Here is a 21,777-nt window from a genome sequence, read left to right on the forward strand (position 1 = left end):
CAGTCGTGGTGAGTCGTCATCCTTCGAGGATGAGTTATCTTATATTTAGTTATGTCAGTAGTTCAGCTATTTAGTTAGTCGGAGTTAGTTGAGGGATTGTCCCATCAACTCCACAGTCATACAATTTAGAGGCTTTCAGACTAGTACAGTTAGTCTGTCAGTTTTCAGTTGTTATTATCAGCCATTTTATCAACATTGTCAGTTTTTTTTACAGATATTATCTGAACTATGATTTTAAATCTTATGACATTTTTCAGTTAAATTCCGCATATGATCTTTTGTTATTAGTTTTACCCAGTGCTCACAGCAAGTACCTGTATCATAGGTTAGCTTGTGGTCACTTGTGATCGTAAGCACCGTGTAACTTCAAGGGTGTACTCTCGGGGCGTTACATTATGTTGGGATCACAAAAATAATAAAGACAACTAATATACAAATTAGGCCTATAATATCAAATAAATCCCCCACACTAGCATCACAATGATAATAGTATCTCAAATCAGTAATAACATGCATATAAGCTCCACACGGGTAATACGGTTATTCTAATAATCTCTAAATTCAAATTTCACTACAAATACCCAACCCATAGCATGTGGTACATGAATGTTTAATTGTCCTCCCCAATCTGAAGAAAGTTAAGTCATAACCTCCCTCGAATCGTTGAAACTCTAGCCCAGACCCTTCAACGTGGAGCTTTTTCTTCACGAGCAGTCTTGAAATAGATTAAATCTATCATAAATATCATCATTTCAAAATGAGTCCAACGATAAATCTATTGGCTATATTTATTTTGGATAAAAAAATAGTTTGTAAATCAATTTGAAATCAAAAAGGGTAAATCTAAAATTTATTTAAGACTCATATTTCCATATCAAAAAGAGTTTTAAATATGAAACCCAACTAAAAAGGAGTTGAAATCGGACTTTAAATTAAAGAAAAATTATTTTTATAATTTACCGGGTAAAAGCCCCAAAATCCAAGTTTTAAATCAAACACATGAAATTGTTTGAAGATGAAATCAATAGAAATGATTAAAATAGGAGCTTACAGATTACCCTTCGAAGATTGAGGAAAACTGTCTTTGAAATTGTCCAAAATCGAGCACTCAAAGTCAAATAATGACGAAAATGGGGTGTTGAATGAGAAAATGATTTAAAGTCTGCCTAGGTATAACATAGGAGGAAAAACTCATGTAGCCAAGCTCACTAATGTTAAAAATCTATAAAGTTATATAAGTCTATGAAAAGTAGTCATAGATTATTCAAATAAGAAGATTAAATTTCTTTTAAAAAATTGTTAGAAAGAGGGAACTTAATCAAGTTGTTATTTCCCAACAATAATCCCTTAACATATTTTAGCTATTATATCATTTATTATTGTCTCTAGAAAAACTTAAATACAAATTTTCAAAACCTTGGATGAAAATGGTAAAAAAAAAACATTACCTGAGTTTCACCAAAATATTAGATAACATATACGCACTAATTATATTGATTTTTTTATTATAACAGATTAAAACTTGAGCGTGAATGACAAAAAAAATTATCTGCTTTACACAAAAATTTTTAGAAAATTTATAAATGGATATGTCTTATAATTACTACGTAAGGTGTGCTCATTAATTATATTATTTAATAATTACACACTATGCACACAATGTAAATATTGTCTGATCATACTAAACAGTGTAATTAGTGTGTAATATATACACACTAATTATATACCTATTGTAAAATGATTACACAGTGTGTAAATAACTTGTTTTTTCCATTTTTCATCTTCTTTTAATATTTACATTGATTACATAAATAACAACTAAAGTTCCAAATATTCCAATTTTGAAGGCAAAATTCAAGTCTTAATGAAGAAGCTTGTGATAATTATGAATAATTTATATTGATTCAATTTATCATCCATTTTTTGAGCTTGCTTAACTATTTTGATCTCTAATATTGTTCGTGGAAATACCTCTATTGAAGAACAATTGATTTTCTGAGATTGAAAAAAGAATAAAAAGAGGAGAAGAAAATTTTTAGGGGGGCGGGGGGCGGGGAGGGGTGTATGGTGGGAAGAGGGAATTGAGACACAGAAAGAATGAGTAATATTGATATGGAGAGATTTATGCTACCTAATTAAAAGGATTTGTATTTATCCTTTTATATAAATAAATGTTTAGAATAAAAATAAATTATTAATTATTTGGATATTAATAGTAAATATGAGTGGAAGTTGATTATAATGGAATTACCAAAATAAAATATGACAATTTTTAGTTTAAAATTTATAAGACATCTATTTGGCTTAATTAACCCTATAAACTACTCTTTGCGAACACATGCCCCAGGCCGTGTATGCAAAGACCAACCCAACCCGAGTCATGTGATTGTGGTCGGACCATCCCGATCGCGATGAAGACTAACTTGTGCCCAGACCAAATGACCCTTCGCGAATGCAGTTGTAATGACCTAAATTTGAGAATTTCTATTTTTATGTGTTTCTAACATTTTTCCCTTTTGCATAGTTGCTACATGTTGAATTTGGGATTTTGGGATGCTTGGCATAATTTCTGATGTGATCAAAATAATTTGTGCGAGTTTGTGGGCTTTAGAGGCTTGAGAAGCCATATAGATGATTTCAGCCTGTATTCACTGCTTTGAATGTCATAGGATAATTTGGAATGCGCCAATAGATTTAGAATGTGGAATTTGGATTAGTGGCGTGATTGATTTGGATTTGGGACCTTTATACCTTATTTCAAACCACCATTTAAAAAATAGTGAAAGGGAGTTTCGAGGGTCAATTCAGTAAAAAGATTTTTTTTCAAAAATCTGACATCGTCATTGATTCCGAAACATTGAATTCATCCTAGTAGCATAATTCATTTCCATTCACGAAATTCTGAACAAATCCTAAGGGTGCGATCATGAACTTAACATTTTTTCCAAGTTACTTATAATAACCGGTTCCATCGTTACTAAGAATATCTGGGGAAAAGGCATATGAATCTCATTCATCACATATGTGAGGATCAATTATTTGGTATGGGGGTGCACTAATATCATATAATACTCTTAGCACAAAGTTAAGTTAAAATTATCCATACCGATTTAATTTTTGGCTAAGTTTAAACTAGAGTCAACTTCCAATGAGCTTTCCTCCTAGAATATAAGGAGTTAAGGAATCCAATACCAACAAAATTAGAGAACTTTGAGTCCCCTAGTTAATGAAACTGGCCATTCGTTAATCTTCTTTCTATGTTAAACATTATAACCGTTTTACTGAAGGCTATCCGTGTGAAAATGCAGAGCGCCCTATAGTGGATCAAGGTGCTATAGCTACGTGCACAATAGTTTATAAGCCATTTTTGATGATTTTAATCCCACAAGCCCAAATTTTCATTCCTAAGCCCTAGATGGGTGATTTTCTCTTGGTATGGATTGAAATTTTTCATTAAGGAAAATTTCTTCCGTCATCTTCTTCATTTTTCAATTATTTAATATCATAGAATCATTAGAACAACCTTTAATGGTGGAATTATTTGAGATTTTAATCCTATGTTTGTGATATTTTGGAAAAAAACTTAAAGGTTGGGTTAATATCACCTAAAACCATTTCTAAATTATTCATTAACAATTCATAGTAAGAAACTGTGGTTCTAAAATATGAAAATTGATTGTTGGAGACCTTGAATTCAATAAAATATGAAAATTAATTGTTGGAGACTATAAATAATGATAGAATTAATGGGTTTGAATTTTCAAGTTATTTATTTAAAGAGCAGTTTATTAATTCATCTTGTAATTGTTATTATTAGATTATTTAGACTTTAGGAACGTGAAGATGAAGGAAGATAATCTATTGCATAACTTACTTGTTGAATAATTGGCGCCCATGTAGGTTATAGTTTACGTGTAGTAAATTGTGGTTAGTAATCGTATTCATAATATAGTTTTGACGAGTGAAATCATGCTTAAGCCTGCAAGCATGGAGTTTGGATGGATAAAACATGATTTTAATCAATAAGAGCCTAATTGTTTGTTGATATGTTAATGTATGAATCCTTGATGGATATTTTTTGTTTGTATGACCCTATGGTGGATTGAAATGTGACATATGTAAACCCAGATGGCAATGATATTGTGTGAGCTCATAATTTAGTTATTTAGCCTTATTATTATAAGAAAGATGAAAATGGTATTATGTGTGGTTGGAATATGGGATAATCTTACTTAAGGTTAATGATGAGGACTGATTATGGTATAAGGAGGCGGTGACATAAAGTAAGAGTCGGGGGTCAAGTTAGACTAAGGGTAAGGAAGTAAAAGCTATAAAGGTATGACTAAAGCTAGACTATGAGTTTAATTATAGAGTTGAATGACTGGTTAATGGAGTAGGTCTTAAACGTAGTATTGACTTGAATGTAGGGGTTGTTGGATAATAGTGGAATCCCTGATTTTTGCATAAATAAAGGATGAAATTACTGAATGAACTTATGAATGTTGAATTAGCTTTTAGACTCCTTGGGGTTTAATGCGAGCTCTTAAAATAAGTTCTTAGATTTAGTGATTATGAATTTATAATGCCTTATTTAGGAGTTGTTTACTGGCTGTCGGTCATTCTTGTGATTTCATGTGTTAAAGGATTATTATTGTTCACATGAAATGATTAGCTTGACTTTGCCCATCTGTTTAGAGTGTTTCTCTACTTTTCACATTGCATTTCAAGACAGTAAATTTTTGAATGATATCCGAAGTGTTAATCACATGTAATGAGGTTTTATTAAAAGCTTATTGAAATAAAACTTCAGGCACAAAATCAGGTCAAAAAGGGGCTCGTGAGGTCCTCTAACAAAATTCTAAAATATAATCCGTCACAAGGTACCTCAAAGGACAAGGAGTGTGTGTTCAAAATTTGATTACCAACAGAGTCTCGAAGGGGTGCCAAATCAGCCCCAAGAGCTAAAGAAAATAAGAGGAGAAATTAAAGAATTTAATGAGGATTAGGGCGAAAACAAACGGAATAATGACGGAAAATGATCATTGCAGCGTTTTCAACCCAAGCCACGCTTCTAACCAAGGATCCCCATAATTTAAGCTCCCACGAGTTAAAAAATAGAGGTTTTAAGCTTGGAACAATGGCTGAAAATAAGAGAAAAAAAGATATATAAAAATATCAGCGATGATTGCTTAAGCCATCAAGGGGTCGGTTAAGCGGCTATGCTTAAGCTTTCAAGGGGTTGCTTAAGTGGTTATCCTTAAACCATTAAGGGGTCACTTTAGCCGTCAAGGGATTCCTTAAGCCATCTCACTAGCAACTTAGGCACCAACAATATATCAAGTCTGAAAATTCTTCGAACGGGCCCCCAAGATTCATTTGGGACTTCACATAAACAAACCGAATATGCTACTTCACTATTTTCAATATTCCAGACTCAATGATAATCTTGAATTTTTGAAAAAAGGATTCTTTTAAAAAATTAGTCCTCGGGACCCTTTCAAGGCAAACGTTCACTAGTTTTCAAATAGAGGGCCGAAATACAAAATAAAGGTTTCAAACCCGAACAAACCCCTCTACCAATCAAAATTCGACATTCTGGATCTAAATGAAATTGTTAGATTCACCATCGATGCTTGGATCACGAAATGTTGATCGAACTTAAAGATTCAAATTAATCCATTTAAGGATATCCAAAATCACAAACTCATAGAAAACACTACCGAACATATTGGGGATAATGTCAACCATTTCTCACAACTCGTAGATGATATAAAGCAACCACAGGGAAGGAATTGGTAAAAATATTGAAATTTCTAAATTTTAATATGAGGGTTATTACAACGACGATCCTTAGTAAAATATAGTTTGACTTTTTTATTGTTCAAAATAGATTTCACACGTGATATATAGAATTATACTTTGACTGTTTCTAATATTTAGTATTTTAAATTAGGTAAAATTTAATTCCTAAATTTTTCCTTATTTGAACTATATAAGAAATCTTAATATTTAAAATTTCAGGCATTTATAGTGAAGTGCAATTATAAAGAAGGACAATGATGAGATTGGAAGGTAACGTCCATTTTTACCATCAATACCTAAAAGAAAAGGGATGTATGGTGCAATAAATTTCCCCACTATGTGTGGGCTGTGAGGATGAGCTACCATAAGAATCTATTACATACTTCACTTTACATTTTATAATATAATTCTTCTTTATTGTATCTTGTTTTATTGATTGATATGAGACACACATGCAAAACACGTATACTAAATATATCTATATCTTTTAAGAAATTTCGCTTCAAATTTTACTAAAATAATTGGGTGAGTTCTCTGGTGTCTATCACATAGTTGTGTAAAATAATACCTGCTTTAGTTATGCACATTAGCATCAAGTGGACACATGTTTGAGATTTTACGACTTATTGAAGTTAATTCATATAATTAATAAAAATAATATATTTTAAGTGGTTAACTTATCTGAATAATGAGTGATTGAAAATACACGCAAAAACATAGTAAAATTTTAGTGACAATATCTAATAGGAACACTTTTTCATATGTTCAGATCATTAATTGAAATATATCGTGTTTAAATAAAATTCACTTGCAAATTTAAGATGTTATTAATATATTCGACCGCGTCCTACGGAAAAAAAACATAAGTACCGCTATTTAGCTGTCGTTTTTGCAATATATGGGGAGATTTTGTTTTCCAAAGTGGTGCAAGACTTTTTTTCAAAATGCAGCAGAACACATTATATTCGTGTGCATATGATATCTAATCCTAACTAAAGTAGCATACTTACAATAAGCATTTTTAAAGCAGAAACCAAATGCATGTGTATGTATTTGAAGACATCGATCAATTATTTGTGTAACCAACTAGATTTAATATATGTGTTGTCAAACTGTATGCAGAATACGAATCAATTGTTTAGGAAACTATTATTATTTCCTTACGGGTATGCAGAATCTATATATGCAGAACAACAACTTTAACTAGTTCAAGTTTAAAACAAGAACTCAATGAACTACAAAAAATACCCTCAACACAAGATCAAAGTGATCTTTCTTAGAAGTGTATTTTATTTTCAGATATCAAGATGAAACAGAAATGGTCAAGTCACCTGAATTCACGGACTTTCCTTAAGGAAATAATTTCCCTCACTGTACCTGAGGTTGCGGAATTTTCCTCCCAGGATAAAATGGCCAAACAGACCAACTGTAATGGTACCTCAAACAATTGGAATATCATCGAACTCACTTAACGGATTGAATGATCACACAGAGTATTTGTAAAGAAAAGAATAGAGTTTATTGCATAAAAATTCATATCAAAACCTGTGAATGAACGCAGGTTTATATAGCCTGTGAGATGCCTCTTCGAAAAGGTGGCATTGGTTCACTTAAATGGTGTGATGTTTATTCGGCCCATTAGACATTTGGCATTAACAATAGTACTAATGTTCACCGACGCTCGCTCTGTAAAATTGTCACGATTCAAACCTCGAATGGTGATGACACCTATCTCATCTTACCATGATAGGCAAACCAAATCAACACAAATATAATGGAAAAAAAACAATTCAATACGCTAAAGGAGTTAAATAACAATATTTCTCAAACTGAAACTCATAATGAACCGGTAATTAAGAAGTCAGAAAGATGACAACATCCAAAAATTCAGAAGTAACAAGTCAAGCCTCTAGAAAAGTGATACAATTGAAATATCTGCAATACCTCCAATATAGTGAAATGATAGAAGGAAGACAGAAGAAATCCGAAGAAGCCACTAAGTCACTGTAGCTTCCATTAAGCCTCGAAAGTTTGAAAATCCTTGCAAGAAAACGAGCTAAAATCAACACCCTGGAATGCCGGCTCAGTAACTACACATTAAATGTAGAAAATAAACAAGTGTGACTACTAATTCACATGTACTCAGCAACGACCGACCCAAATTCAAATAGATGGAAAGAATCATCTTGTACCAACCATCCAAAACAACCATAAAAACCTGCATTTAGGAAGGAATCACCTAGTCTAATAGTCAATATCATCAATTAATAATTCATATACAAATAACTCTTATTTCACAACTATCCAAGACAAAACATAAGCATTGGACCTCACAATCAACTTACCACACACCACATCGAGGTGACATAATAAGATGGATAATATGTGCATGGTGCATGCTATATAATCAAGTAACAATAATGCTGATGATGAGAATGGTGCAAGTCTGTTCTACCAGTATACATCCAATTCTCTATTATGATAGCTAGAATCCATGCGGAACTCGTGATGTCCATATACCCCCTCCGATTCCTGCTTTATTGGGCCCTCTGAAGAACTCAATATAGCTCCTGCCTGAAGGCCGTCGGAGAGTAACTCAACTCGGATCCCGCCCTAAAGCCATCGGAGAGTAATAAAAGAAAGTCTTGTGTCACAGCACCTCTCAATTCAGCCCGAAGGCAATAGGAGAAGAACAATATGATTAATATGCATGTGAAATCATATGAAATACAGGATAAATGCTTTATATAGAGGAGAATAGATAGCATGTACAATGACCAAATTTAAGAATATACTAAAATCACATTTCTTTCCAGAAAGTAGAAGTCAAACATCTTGCCTATCAGCGAATCACACCATCGAGCAACATTTAGTTAATTTACTACCATACTGTCAGTATATACAGACGCTATAATTAAGATGACAATTAGTGTCCGATTCCATTTCTGCCATAACACATAAATTAGTTCTGATAAGTCAATTTAGTCCACCTAATTCATTTTTTCACATTCACATAAACTCACTTTTTGTAACCTAAATGACCAAAATTCTCAGTTTTATTTTGTCAAATATTTTATAAACAGATCCAAATACTCAGAATATGAGTACAAATTTCTACTAGCATACACAAGGCACTTTCAATTATATTATATAAATTAATGCTAGCAAGTAGAGGAAAAATTTTAAACATGTCAATTGATTAGTTTTAACCCTACCAATAAACGGGTACCCACATAGATACTCGTTATCTCACCTATTCGGTAACCCTCATATATCCATTATTCTCCATACAAACAATTAGTACATAAATATTTTGAGAAAGAGTCTAAGACATTCTCAACTTATCTTAAGTGAACACCCGTAAAATCAAACCAAAAGGATTTTCCTCATGAATCTTCATCCAACGAATCCAATCTAGCCAAATATGAATTCTGTATGAGAATATGAATCTAAGGAAACTCATATTACTGTTCTTCTATTTTGAGTCCAAAATGTCAACCCTATGCCCACAAGGTCAAAACTTTAATTTTATTTAAAAGCCATGTTACTCATAACCCAAAGAGTTCAATTATGAAATTTCATCCAAAAAAAGGAGTTCAAATCGACCTTAAAATCATCGAGTATTATTCTTTAACTTTACAGAAAAAACTCCAAAATTTCAAGTTGAAAAACAAAGATTTGATGGTAAAATCATGAACTAATTAGTGGGGAACGATTAAATTATGATTAGACAATTACCCAATGGTTAAATCTTGGAAATCCACTTTAACATATCTCTAAACCAAACACTAATGCTTCAAAAATGGAGTTATGGGGTCTTTATTTATAAAAAGAAATTAAATACATGTCAAGACATATTGCTCATCGTGAATTTGATCAGCACCCTTGAGATCACGGGATTGCCCAACTTGGACCTATCGCATTTGTGAGGGTCCTGTTGAAGTCAGGAAGACTAAGAGAGACTTGAAATCTACCCTACTATCTAGTTTGGGATCCATTCATCTAGTGTTCCATCTATCAATATTGAAGACGTATATGGGTGATTTATCCTTGGTTGTGCCTCTTGAGAGTGTGGGTATTTCGGATTCCTTGTCTTATGAGGATGTCTCGGTGAAAATCTTGGATCGACGAGTTCGTTGGTTGTGGACAAAGTATGTGGCTTCGGTAAAGGTTCTATGGCGGTACCAAAAAGATGAGGAAGCTACTTAGGATGCCGAAGAGGATATAAAGTCCAAATATCCAATTTTGTTCCTCGTACCGGATAATCATGCTTAAGAAATATGATTTCTTTTCTATCTTTGTTTTCTGACCTTTTTAAAGAAAAGTGACGGTATTTCGTGTTAAATCATGCTAAAGGATATCTTGACCTATCGTTCGAGGACGAATGATCTTAAGAGGTAGAATAAAACATCTCTGGTGTAGGACATTCAAAATACCAAGGTTTTAACCCTACTACCCAGACTACGACTCACCCTATGAGTCGTAGGCTATCTTTACGTGGTACAATACCTATGTCATAGGGTGTCCAGTTAGGCCTGGCCTAGTTGCTCCTTTCGTTACGACATGAGGGAATAAGTTATTAGGACTCGTTACGAGTCATAACAAGTAATCATAGGATGACTAGTTTGTTTCCCCAATGTTTATGTCCTGAATACGATTGGATTATATGAGTTGTAAAGACTCTTAACGGGTCGTGTTGTAAAGTCGCCAGATAACCAGTGTATGTTTAAAGGGGTCCTGCATTGACAACGACTACGACCCTCTGAGTCTTAGGGTCACTTGAAGAGTCGTATTGAGGACTCATAGGGTTAGTAGGTTGGGTGCCTTAGGATATTGTCATGACTGCTAGTCTAGGCCATGACTCGTAGCCAGTCGTTACGAGTCGTAGTGTGATCTATAACGATTGGGTGATAAATTTCCCAGCTTTTCTTGTAGGGTATCTTGGTAATTTCCTACCTTCCCCAATTTGAACCTATGACTTAAACCTTTTATGGGACCTCATTATCATAGTAATCATAATCAAAACACTTTCAAATACTCTCTCACTTCTCTTAAGCAAAACACCTAGGCTTTCAAGGGAAGTGGTCCTCTAGAGTTTTAAGGATGGTATCATCCTCAAATTTCTTGGTAATTAAGGCATGTTTCTCTTTCCCAACACATGGATGGAGTTCTAAATGAAATTGGTTATTTATTCCCAAGGGTATTTTGTTGTGTTTTTAACTATGGGTTAAGGGTTTTTGATATTAATTGTTTGAATGTTTTTCCCATGATTACTATTGATATTTTATGCATTAAATTATTGGTTTGTACATTCATTGGGGTGCATGGGAATGGTATATGGAATAGGGGTACAAAGGATTCCCCAAATAATTGGCTTAGGTATTAAATTGATGATAACCTGAACCCACTTACATAATTGAATTTGGAATGTGAATTATCATTTGATTTGGCTTATTTTAAGATAACAAATGGTTTAAATGGCTAAATGGATAAGAAAGATTTCAACCTTGTGGGGTATATGGAAGTCCCCCAAGTAATTTTAATAAGGGAGTCTGTAGGGTATGAAGGAATCCCTAAAGTGTTGACTTAATACCATTGCTTGCAATCTATAGTCGGTTTGATGATACCAATTAGTGATGCCTTAATGATTAAATCCTTAATAGAATGGATGGGTTATGTGTTAATTGTTTTAATCGTACTTAAAAGGGGTTATGTAGCAATCTTGAATATATGAGTCTGGAGGACTGATATTGGAATCTCATATTTGCTGCCATGAGGGTTGGTCTAGATAACCGTGTGTCACACTATATATAATAGTATCATGGTTGGCGATCGGTGCAAGAGAATCCCCAACCTCTATAATATGTCTATATCATGTGGCTAACATGTACTGGGGCCCGACCAGGGGATTACAGCTGGACCCATATAGCCCATGGGTGGTTTTAGGACGTTCAATCTGCACAATCAAGGCTAATGTTTTAAAGTTCATGCTAAGCCTTGTTCCCTACCCTGATATTGGTATATGTATATGTATTGCTTATTATGTTTTGAATTGATTTTTAATGTTTTATGAATTGTTGATCATGGCATTTTTTAATTTCTTATCCTTAAGTTGCTTTCTAGCACTTAACCTGCTAACCGTCTTAAAATGTTTTTTACCTACGTGATACAGAAATGAGGAATTCTTCTACTCTTTCTGTGTAGTGACTAGGTGATTGTAGTATAGCTTCAGCTTCCATACTTCAGAAGATCCCATTTCGTGTTTTAGGTTTCCTTATGTCATTGACTCTTTCTTTTGGGCTTGTTTTTGGCTATTGTTCGGGCCATTACCCGCTAGATTATCTTTGATTTTGTTAGAGTTTTATTGGATATTACTATGGACATGAGTATTGGTATTGGTGTTGGTACTGGTTATTGGTAGTGATTGGTGGAGATTAACTTATCTTAGATACTTTTGAGCTTTTACTTCTTATCTTGTTATATGTTTTTAAATTATCTACTGCTAGGTGTATTTGGCTTGTTAGGATTAGGCAAAGGGGGTGGTCTCCAATCCATGGAAGACTTGAGATACCCGTCATGGTCAGGCCCTGGTTCAGGTCGTGATACTTTCTCTTTCAAACAACTTCCTTTGAGACAGGGGTCACCAATTAAAAATAAATCACAAAGAAGGGTATCACTTAAATGGAATTGATCAAAAGTGTTCTCAAGATGAAACTCTCTCCTTGACCTGTAGTGAAACGTTGGTTAAGAGTGGAAACACACAATGTTTAAATATCTTGGATTTTTTCTTTACTCACCTTCTTTAAAGATCACTCATTTTTGTTGGAGATACCTCCCACGCATAACTTGGGTCTAGCTGGTAGATTGTAAGTCCCCCAGAAAGATTTTCCATGATAGGTAAGGCTACCAACATCCTGAATCAAACCTTGCTTGTCATATTAATCAACCCCCGAGTCGGGTCTATAAAAATCACCACATTCAAAATTTTCACTAGGGTCAAATGGATAGAGTGTCCATAGACAAGTGTCTAGACAACAATCTTTTTCCTCAAAGGTATTACCCAAACAAAAGGATATACTTTCCATACTAGCATACACATAATCAAAAGCAAATAGCGAGTAAATAAAAGTGTCATGCAAATTAATTTCATTTATTCTATTCTAAAGAGCATGATCACTTTGATGGCCAAGAACATTCTAAAGTGTTATGCTCAAGAATTGGAACACTCAAAGAAGAATAGACAATTCGTACACAAAGATCACCTTTCAAACCTTCACATTCCTTTCCCATAAGATTATTTTCATCTTCCAAGAAGACATTTCCATCTTTAGGAGGAATGATGTCATCACACCATAGTGGATTATTAAAAAGAGAATAGCCCTCAAGATGATCTACATCATCATCATGACTTACACCACTAGGTAATTCACTAGGACTGATTTCATCATCTTTAAATAAGATATTGTACTTAAAGAGTGAAGGATCAATCCATAAAATGGAATTAGAATAGGTAAATTTACTCTCCAAAAGACAACTATCAAGTTTCAAAGAAGTTTCAAACACAAGGTCATTCCTATGAGCCAAAAAAATAATAAAGTCTTCATCAAGAGGTATTCTGAAAGGATCAATCCTATTTAATTGACAAACATTATCAACATTGTCACTCATTTAAGGTTCATCAATCATATCATAAACATCCTCAAGTTGCGGTTTAGTTTCACAATCAAGTTGATAAACACAATTTCCACAAGACAATGTACTATCATTCAACAAAATGGATTCAACACTAGGTGGACGGAAATTAATCTTACAAAAAGAGTCAATTTGGTCATCAATAGGATATACTAAAGTATCCTCACTCTCAATATTTAAATCATCAATAAGAGTTAAAGAATCTTTAGACTCGCATATAGGCAAGATATCTTTCATATTTAATTTGCTCCTATACTCACAATGATCATTCATATTTACTAAAGTGAAAAAGTTAGCCATGTTAACTTGAAGTTCTTGAGTAGATTCTTCTTTACCTTGGGGTGAAGGTCATTTACAATCTTTAAAAGAATCTAAGATTGTTCTCTTCAAATCTTCAAAGGTAGTATCCTTTTTTGGTGTATGTTCTACTCCGCATGCCATGTTGGTATCTACACACATGTCTTTACAAAGACAAGGACAAATAATGTCAGATTGTATTTATGGTAACCCCTTTACTCCGATCCTCGCGACCTCTCCTTTTTCCACACATGGATTACTACTTTGCACACCTTTATTCCTCTTAATATTTTGTCTCTAATTTTTACTAGGCTTGGAGCAAGTTATTATATTTCCTTGAGATTTGGGATGGATAGTGGAAAGAGCTAATTTCCACATTTTCCCATTACAATCTTAGGGAAATTTATCTCATTTAGAACTCTATGTCATGCAAACCGAATAGATCACAAGCATAAATGTGGACATTCCAAGTGGAAGGTGTCAGGTAACACATACTCATAGTACCCACCTCGGGTGACGAAAACCTTCCATGAAGTATGGGAAAAGCAAGGTCTCTCGAGTTATACCTAGATAATCAACCATGGAAGGAGTGATGTAGTTTCGATAACACCAATCACCAAGAACAAGTATGCATTCCTAAACCCCACAAATATTTACCTTTCTTTAGCAAATGTTTCTTCTTGGGTAAATAATGTAAAACATCATATACCCCTTTGGTACATGGGTATTCCTCATGAGCTCTTTCAAGGCACACCATGTTTGACCAACCTTTATTACAAGTTCCCACCATCTCAATATTGGCCCTTGAATGTGTTTAAGGGAATATGTGTCTTGTTCAACTTTGTGCATATCATAATCCTTGAGCATCCTTTCACACTATGATTCTAGTCAAAATAATCTTCTTGATCCAACTATCTATTAAAGATAGGAAGAGTAGGAAGATCATGATTTATGTTATATCCTACAAATCTACCTTTGTTCCCATTTCCAAACATTTGGGTACTAGAACAAGAAGGATAAGATGTGGTATTTCTAAGCATTGGATATGAACAGTCTTTTCTTCCTATGGGGAGATCTCTACTATAGGTAGAAAAACTAATAACACCACTTCGACTTTGATAAGAAGTACCACAAGATGAGGAATATGAATCTTCATAACTCACATATGCACTCTTACCATAACCATTAAAAGTTGCATAAGAAGGAAGGTTAGACCTTTCATCATCTTCATGATCAGAGTGGGAAGTTTAATACTCCTCACATGCCCCTTCTACCTCATAGGAATCATCACAAGGCTCTTGTTGATCTCCATTCTCTCTATAGGAACTAGGATTATTATTTGTCTCATATGGTCCTTCGGAATAATTTTCCTCATTCTCACACAACTCTTCATCATGGCTATATTCACAGCCTCCATAATCCCCATCTTCATCATAGCCATAACTTTTACACCACAATCATAGTCCCTTATGTCGTAGTCATATATATCCTAGGCTATCGAAGACATAATTCTTTGTAACTCCTTGTACCTACAAAATGAAAAAAAACAAGATTATTAGTAAAATCTCCTCATCACACACGCAATAATTCTCACCTTTGTAGACCTTACAATTGGATCGACAAATGTTGAAGGTTGTTTATACTCTAGTGGTACATAAGGTGTCAATATCTATTTGTGGCCCGAATGGATTCTTCTTGGAAATTGAAACAAAAACTCAAAAATAAACTATCGTAATTGAATTAAGAAACAACAACGAAAACAAAAGAGAAAAACACACAAGAAAGAATCGGATTAAAGAGCAAATTAATCAGCTAATAAATCAATTATTAGTTGTTAATTAGTGTTTAAGAATCAAAAAATGGAATTAATAATCCAAAAATTAAGTTCAATTGTTGAAACCTTGCAAAAAGTTAGTTGGAATGGCTTGTTGTGCGTTGGAACAAGCCGAAGCGGATGTGGGGCTGACCTTGAGCACTTGAGGCGCACCTCCAATACATAAGCTACTGTTTTCAGCTGCCTTGGTACTTCTTTATCATGTCAGGCGTAGATCCAAGGAAGATATAGGGAAGATTGGCCTAAATTCAGTTTGCACAAGGCCCAAAATGCGCTTTTGTGGTCTTCTCTTTTTCCTTTTCTCTTAGAATATTCTTTGGTACTCTGAATATGCTTTTTGTACCAACACTTTTTCCCACTTTTCTTTCTCTTTCTTAGATCAAACAGCAACATTTTGATAAATAAGGATCTTGAAGATTTGAAGACCTCAAGAACACTATGAACACCAAAAATTTCCAACTTTTTAACCGTTTCTCGGAATGCGATGAAATTTTGAACTCAAGCACTTTTCAACCTTCTAAACACAATCCCAACATATTTAGCCTCAATTTTCAACTAGTTGCTTCATATTTTTGAACTCACTTGATATATCGTAAAGCTTCAAGAACACAAATGTAAACCCCTACTTAGGATAAGGGTCCTACATCAACAAAACGTGGAATGATGATGGGTATATAAGTAATAAAATCCTTACTCCCTAGTGATGCATTTTAAAGCTGCGTGGGCCTAGGCCTATAGAGGAAAATATCACTAGAGGTTTGAGCTGTCGCAGGGGGCCTTGATGGTTTGGGTTCCCTATCGCAGCCAGGGATCCAGCTCGGGTCATGACAAAAATTATGTCAGAACTACTCCTATATCAGCCCTGTTGATGTGGGCCAGGGTTCAAACTAAGTTTAGGAAAATCCCGAAAAGGCGGGGCAAACCTCCATCCTGAGTATAGTCAATTTCCATTCAATTGTGCAAACCTCAGCGAGGACGCTGAGTCCATAAGGGGGATGTATGTAACACTCCAACTTAGCATAAGGAGTTTGACATCGGCAAACCTCAAGAAGATGCTGGGTATATAAGTAAGAAAAACTTTACTCTCTAGTGACGCGCTTAAAGCCGTGCGGGCCTGGGCCTAGAGTGGACAATATTTCTAATGGGTTGGGCTGTTACAAGGGTATCTCGAGCCTTGATGTTTTGGGATGACCGGTATGGTCGGGGCCCCGGCTCGGGTCGTGACAACAAAAAAGGTGAAATTTTGAAGTTTCTCCAATTGGCACCAACTTTTAACCCAATGTTCCTATCAATTGAGAGAACACTTCTCCAAAAATTTTAACCAAAAATCTGTTTAACTAAGAATTCATTTATTCAAGTTCAAGACAAGAATGGTGGGCTCTTTTCAAAGGTACTCAATCAAGCAACAAATCTCAAGGTTCCAACCTTAATAATACTAGATGGAGAAAATGTAGTATAGAAACATCAAAAATGACTCAAAAATACAATTTTTTTGGTTTTTTTTTTATCTAAAATGTTTTTGATATTTTTTTATTTTTTATTTTTCCAGAAAACAAGACCCAAGATTGACTTTGTGGGAATGAAATCAAACCCGACCATGATACCAAAATATACAAGATTGAACAACAGAAACTGAAAACAAATACAAACACTAAAGAATTGTCAAATTAAAATACGAAAAGTAAAGAGATAAAAGAATAGATTAATAAAGATAGATAGATAGATAGAAACAAACAAGACAAAAGAATTAAGAACTAAAGAGTAAGTCAAACTCTTAAACCCCTAATTCAACTATCAACAAGAACCAATCGCTTATGTTGACCGCAAGGGAATCGATAAACCCTTACAACCATCATTTCGAAGCAAAATGCAACATAAGCTTTTCCAAGCTCTAAAACACTGTTTCTCAAGAGTTTTTATATGTGATAAACATTAAAAAACTAATAAAATAGCCTAATATAGATAGTATTTATAGTCTTGGGATATTAATTACATAAGTGGTACCAAAAGTGACCCAAATCAACCAAAAATACAATGTAGCCCGCTTTGGCATTAGATTAAGAAGATGAGGCGCAACTTGGACTAATATGGGGAGTTTAAGCTTCTAGTTTTACCTACTTGAAGAAGGTGGGGCGCAAGTCCCTTCCAAGGGGCGTTTTAGCCCTATTGCGCCCTCCTTTGACCCATTCAAGGCCCCTTGACCCTTCCTGTATTCTTTGGGCACTCTAAAACACTTCTTAAATAGTATATAGATGTATTGGAAAACATTTAATGTCTTCAATATCATCGGAGTTTTTGTAGCCCTCGGGCTTGCTTCCTTGTTAGGGTTTTGGGATGAATTCGACTGTTAGCTCCAAGATATCTTCCACACACGGTGTTGTCCTCTTGAGAGCTTGAAAATGATTCCACAAACATATCCCTTCCTACCATAGATGACCATGGCTTGGTACCTTCATATCGACCTTGGGGTATAATCCTTGAAATTTCGAAGCCGTTTTGGATTGTCTCACAATCCAACTACACTATTGGCCCAAATTCAATATTTCAAAACTAATCACATCATCAAATTAACAAAGGGATATTTTTATGAAAGGATATTGATCAAAAGTAAACTCTAGGCAAAAAATCAACTTTGTATAGCTAATGAAATTGACAAAATTCTCATCCGATGCCTAAAGCTCCAAATTTTAACAAAAGTCAACTCTACCTACCTTAAAATCTTCCATAGCAAAAACAGACTCACATAAAACACAACCAAATGCCTCAGAAACTATACCACCTACTCCCACAGACTACAAACACAAACGTTCAACAAACAAGAAGGGTAAAACAATCAAAATACACAAAAATTAAATTTCACTATACATATTCTTACAAAAATGGTCCATAAGATTTCCCTTTTAATTACCTTGGACCTAAGATTTATTCTTGGGGGTACTGCAATAATATGTTGCTTGTTTGGTTTGTATAATTGTCATTTTGAATTCATTAATGGACACTTTGAACACTATGGCATCTGAGGTGTCAAAGCAATCTAAGGATTTCTTTGATGTGCAACAAGATGACTATCAATAACAACTAATCTCTATACAGAATGACCAAAATGTGGGTATAATAATGGCATCAATTTTAGTGTACTCAACCAACAATTTAGACATTGAGAATGTCTAAATGGAGGTAAGAATGCAAAGAGTTGGGAAAACATGTTGTGAGAAGAAAAGGTTACATCCCCTTTGAGCTTCAATAGCCCCTACATTTGTATCTAACTTAGCCTTGGTAGTTCCACCAATAGTTGCAGGACATGTTATGACTTAGATGAGTGCTCAAAATAATAACATTGCACACAACGATCATCTTCATGACCTTCGAACTAATAAACTTTGAGGTTGGACTATCTTACATATTTAACACTTATAGGAATTATAAGTTGCTGAAGGTAGTTATCTTTCACAACATATTCTACAAGATGCAGATTCTTTTGAGGAAATTGAAGAAGATGAATTGCTGGATAACTGTTTTTAAAATATTGCTACGGACATCGACATCTCTCCTAGACGACAAAGAAATAGAACATGCTAAAATTAAAAAAATATTCTAGTAGACAACATAAGTGAGATGATAAAGTCTATGAGGATTTTATGTCAAAACAACTACAGCTGAGATTGTCCAAATTAGAAAGTCATAAGGTTCAACAAAATTAAGAAGAAGAACTAAAGTACTTTTATGACCTGTTGATTATGTTGGAGGAAGTAGGCAATGGGAAGAACCAGATTGATAGATCGACAAAATCTGTAGAAGATCAAGAAGGTCATCACGGATTTTGAGCGGTTCGTCTTGAGATTGGTTTTTACATGCACTGACATTTTCAAGCATGTTTTTTACTACAAGATAAAATGCATGGCAAAACATAAAAAGAAACAGAACACATAACATGTTGAGTCATGTGATGCTATTGAAGAGAACATTTCTAAAACTTGTGGAAAACTTATGTTTAGATGTTATTATGAATTTGTAGTTGTTATCACACCCACTGCATTCGTGGGGCTGCCTAAAGAGCTATTGCAAAGAACATAGAAGAATCAATCCAATCCTCTCCTTTTTTGTCACAGGTTTAGCAAAATAGTAAATTCTTCCTCCAGAGTAGCTTTGCTACTCACTTCATAAATCTAGAGCTTTGACATGTTGTATCTTCTACTAGGGGTTTAATCATTAATATCTATGAAAGTTATTATGACAGCTTTATGAACTTTCTCACCATAATTTCTTCAATCTTTCTACTTTTCATCTTTAGAAACTATCAGATACAATCCAAATTGCCTCTGGATCTTTGGATAGGATATTTATGGTGCTATAGGTTCTTGAAGACATCTTAATATCATTAAAAGGGTGCAGGGGAGGCTGGATAGGTCTTGAGGTCTAAAGCTAAATGCTTGACAGAGGTCTTGTTCAAAAGAGTTGACAGCTTGATACTAATAATTTTTTTTTAAAAATATTTCAATATGATTGACTTAATGATTGAAATTGAAAAAAATATAAAAAGAATCAAAGAATGCAGAACATAAATTCTTTGTTATAAAATAATTGCTTTTCTACTTTTGAATACGCAATATTTTTAAAACAAATATTAACTCATAAACCTGTTATAAATAAACATTGAGTTTCATCATTCACTCATAAAAAATCTTGGGCTTAGAATGAAAAAAGATCCGTCTTGAAAGTTCTTCCATATTTAATGTTTGTTAAGTTTGAAAATTCAAATTAATTGAACCACAATATAAATACCGAACATCGGATAAGAAACCTTGATATATTTTGGGGCCTAAAGCCTTTGCTTAATTGCTTCCCAATGGTCGGCCAGAAAGATTTTCATGTTATGGTGATGACACCTAAATTTGATCAAGGGTCCTAGGAGGAGTCGAGGGAAACCTAGAAGGGTCTAAAAGGCCCCTTAGAAGGGATATGCACCCAATCTGCGTTAGAGGTGGACCCGACCTATTCTATTGGATCTAGATTAGGTCAAAATAGCTTTGTCCACTCTAGAAATGCCCTTGAAGAGTGCCACATCTTCCCTAAGAAAGCTAAAGCGGGCTGCCTTGCTTCATTAATACAAATAAGTTACTTATGGGTCCATTGTAATAAGTTAAACCCTAGACTATAAATAGATTAGCTTAGTCTTCATTTCATTACTTTTATTTTCATAATGAAGATATGTAAACTCTTGAGAGAGTGAGTGATAGATTGGAAAAGCTTTTGTTGATATTTGTTTAGAAACGGTGGTTGTAAGGGCTTTTCGATTCTATTGCGGTTGACATAAGAGATGACGTGCTTATTGGTAATTCATATGTTTTTTTTAATTTAATATACTCATTAGTTCCTATTTCTTTCTATCTTTTTGTGTCAATCTATCTATTTGTCTATCATCTATCCTTTTATCCTATTACTTTTCATCTTTCAATTTTGCCATTTCTTTAGTGTTTGTATTTGTTATCTTTTTCATAGATTACTCTCGTATTATTTGATATCAGAGCCGAGCTTGATTTCATTCTCACAAAGTCCATCTTGGGTCTTGTTGTCTTGAAAATTTTAAAAACATAATTTTCTTTACTATTCACGTTTTTAGGGTTTGGTCCAAATTTGATTGTTTAAATTAATTATTTTATTGAGTTTCTAGTGTTAGATTCTTGTTCTCTAACACTATAGGAGTCTAAGGATCGAATTTGAGAAAAAACGGAGCTATATTGAAGATTTTATCATTGATAAAAACTTGAGCTTGAAGAAAAGAAAGTGGGTTGAAAATCTTTAAAATTTGGTGAAAATTTTGGGCTGAATGATGTTTGGAATGACTTTAGAATGTCAAAAAGTTCCTTGATTCAAAATTTCAACTCATTCTGAGCTAAGGTGGATAAGTTGGCATTTTTTGCGTTCTTGGAAAAATTTATATCTTCAAGATGAATTTTGAGCAAAAAGTTGGTGTTTGATTCTCAAAATAGAAGGAAAAAGAGTGCAAAAGTTTTAGTACTAAAGAATCTTCAAAGGTTCCAAGAATATTTCAAGAGATAAGAACAAAAAAAGGACCACAACAAGTACAAACTGCCAACGAAGCAAGCTGCCTGGCTGACCTGCATTAGACCTGCCCTTGGTCTGTGTTTGGA

Source organism: Capsicum annuum, chromosome 5 (assembly GCF_002878395.1).
Source record: "Capsicum annuum cultivar UCD-10X-F1 chromosome 5, UCD10Xv1.1, whole genome shotgun sequence".
In the NCBI taxonomy this organism is placed as follows: Eukaryota; Viridiplantae; Streptophyta; class Magnoliopsida; order Solanales; family Solanaceae; genus Capsicum; species Capsicum annuum.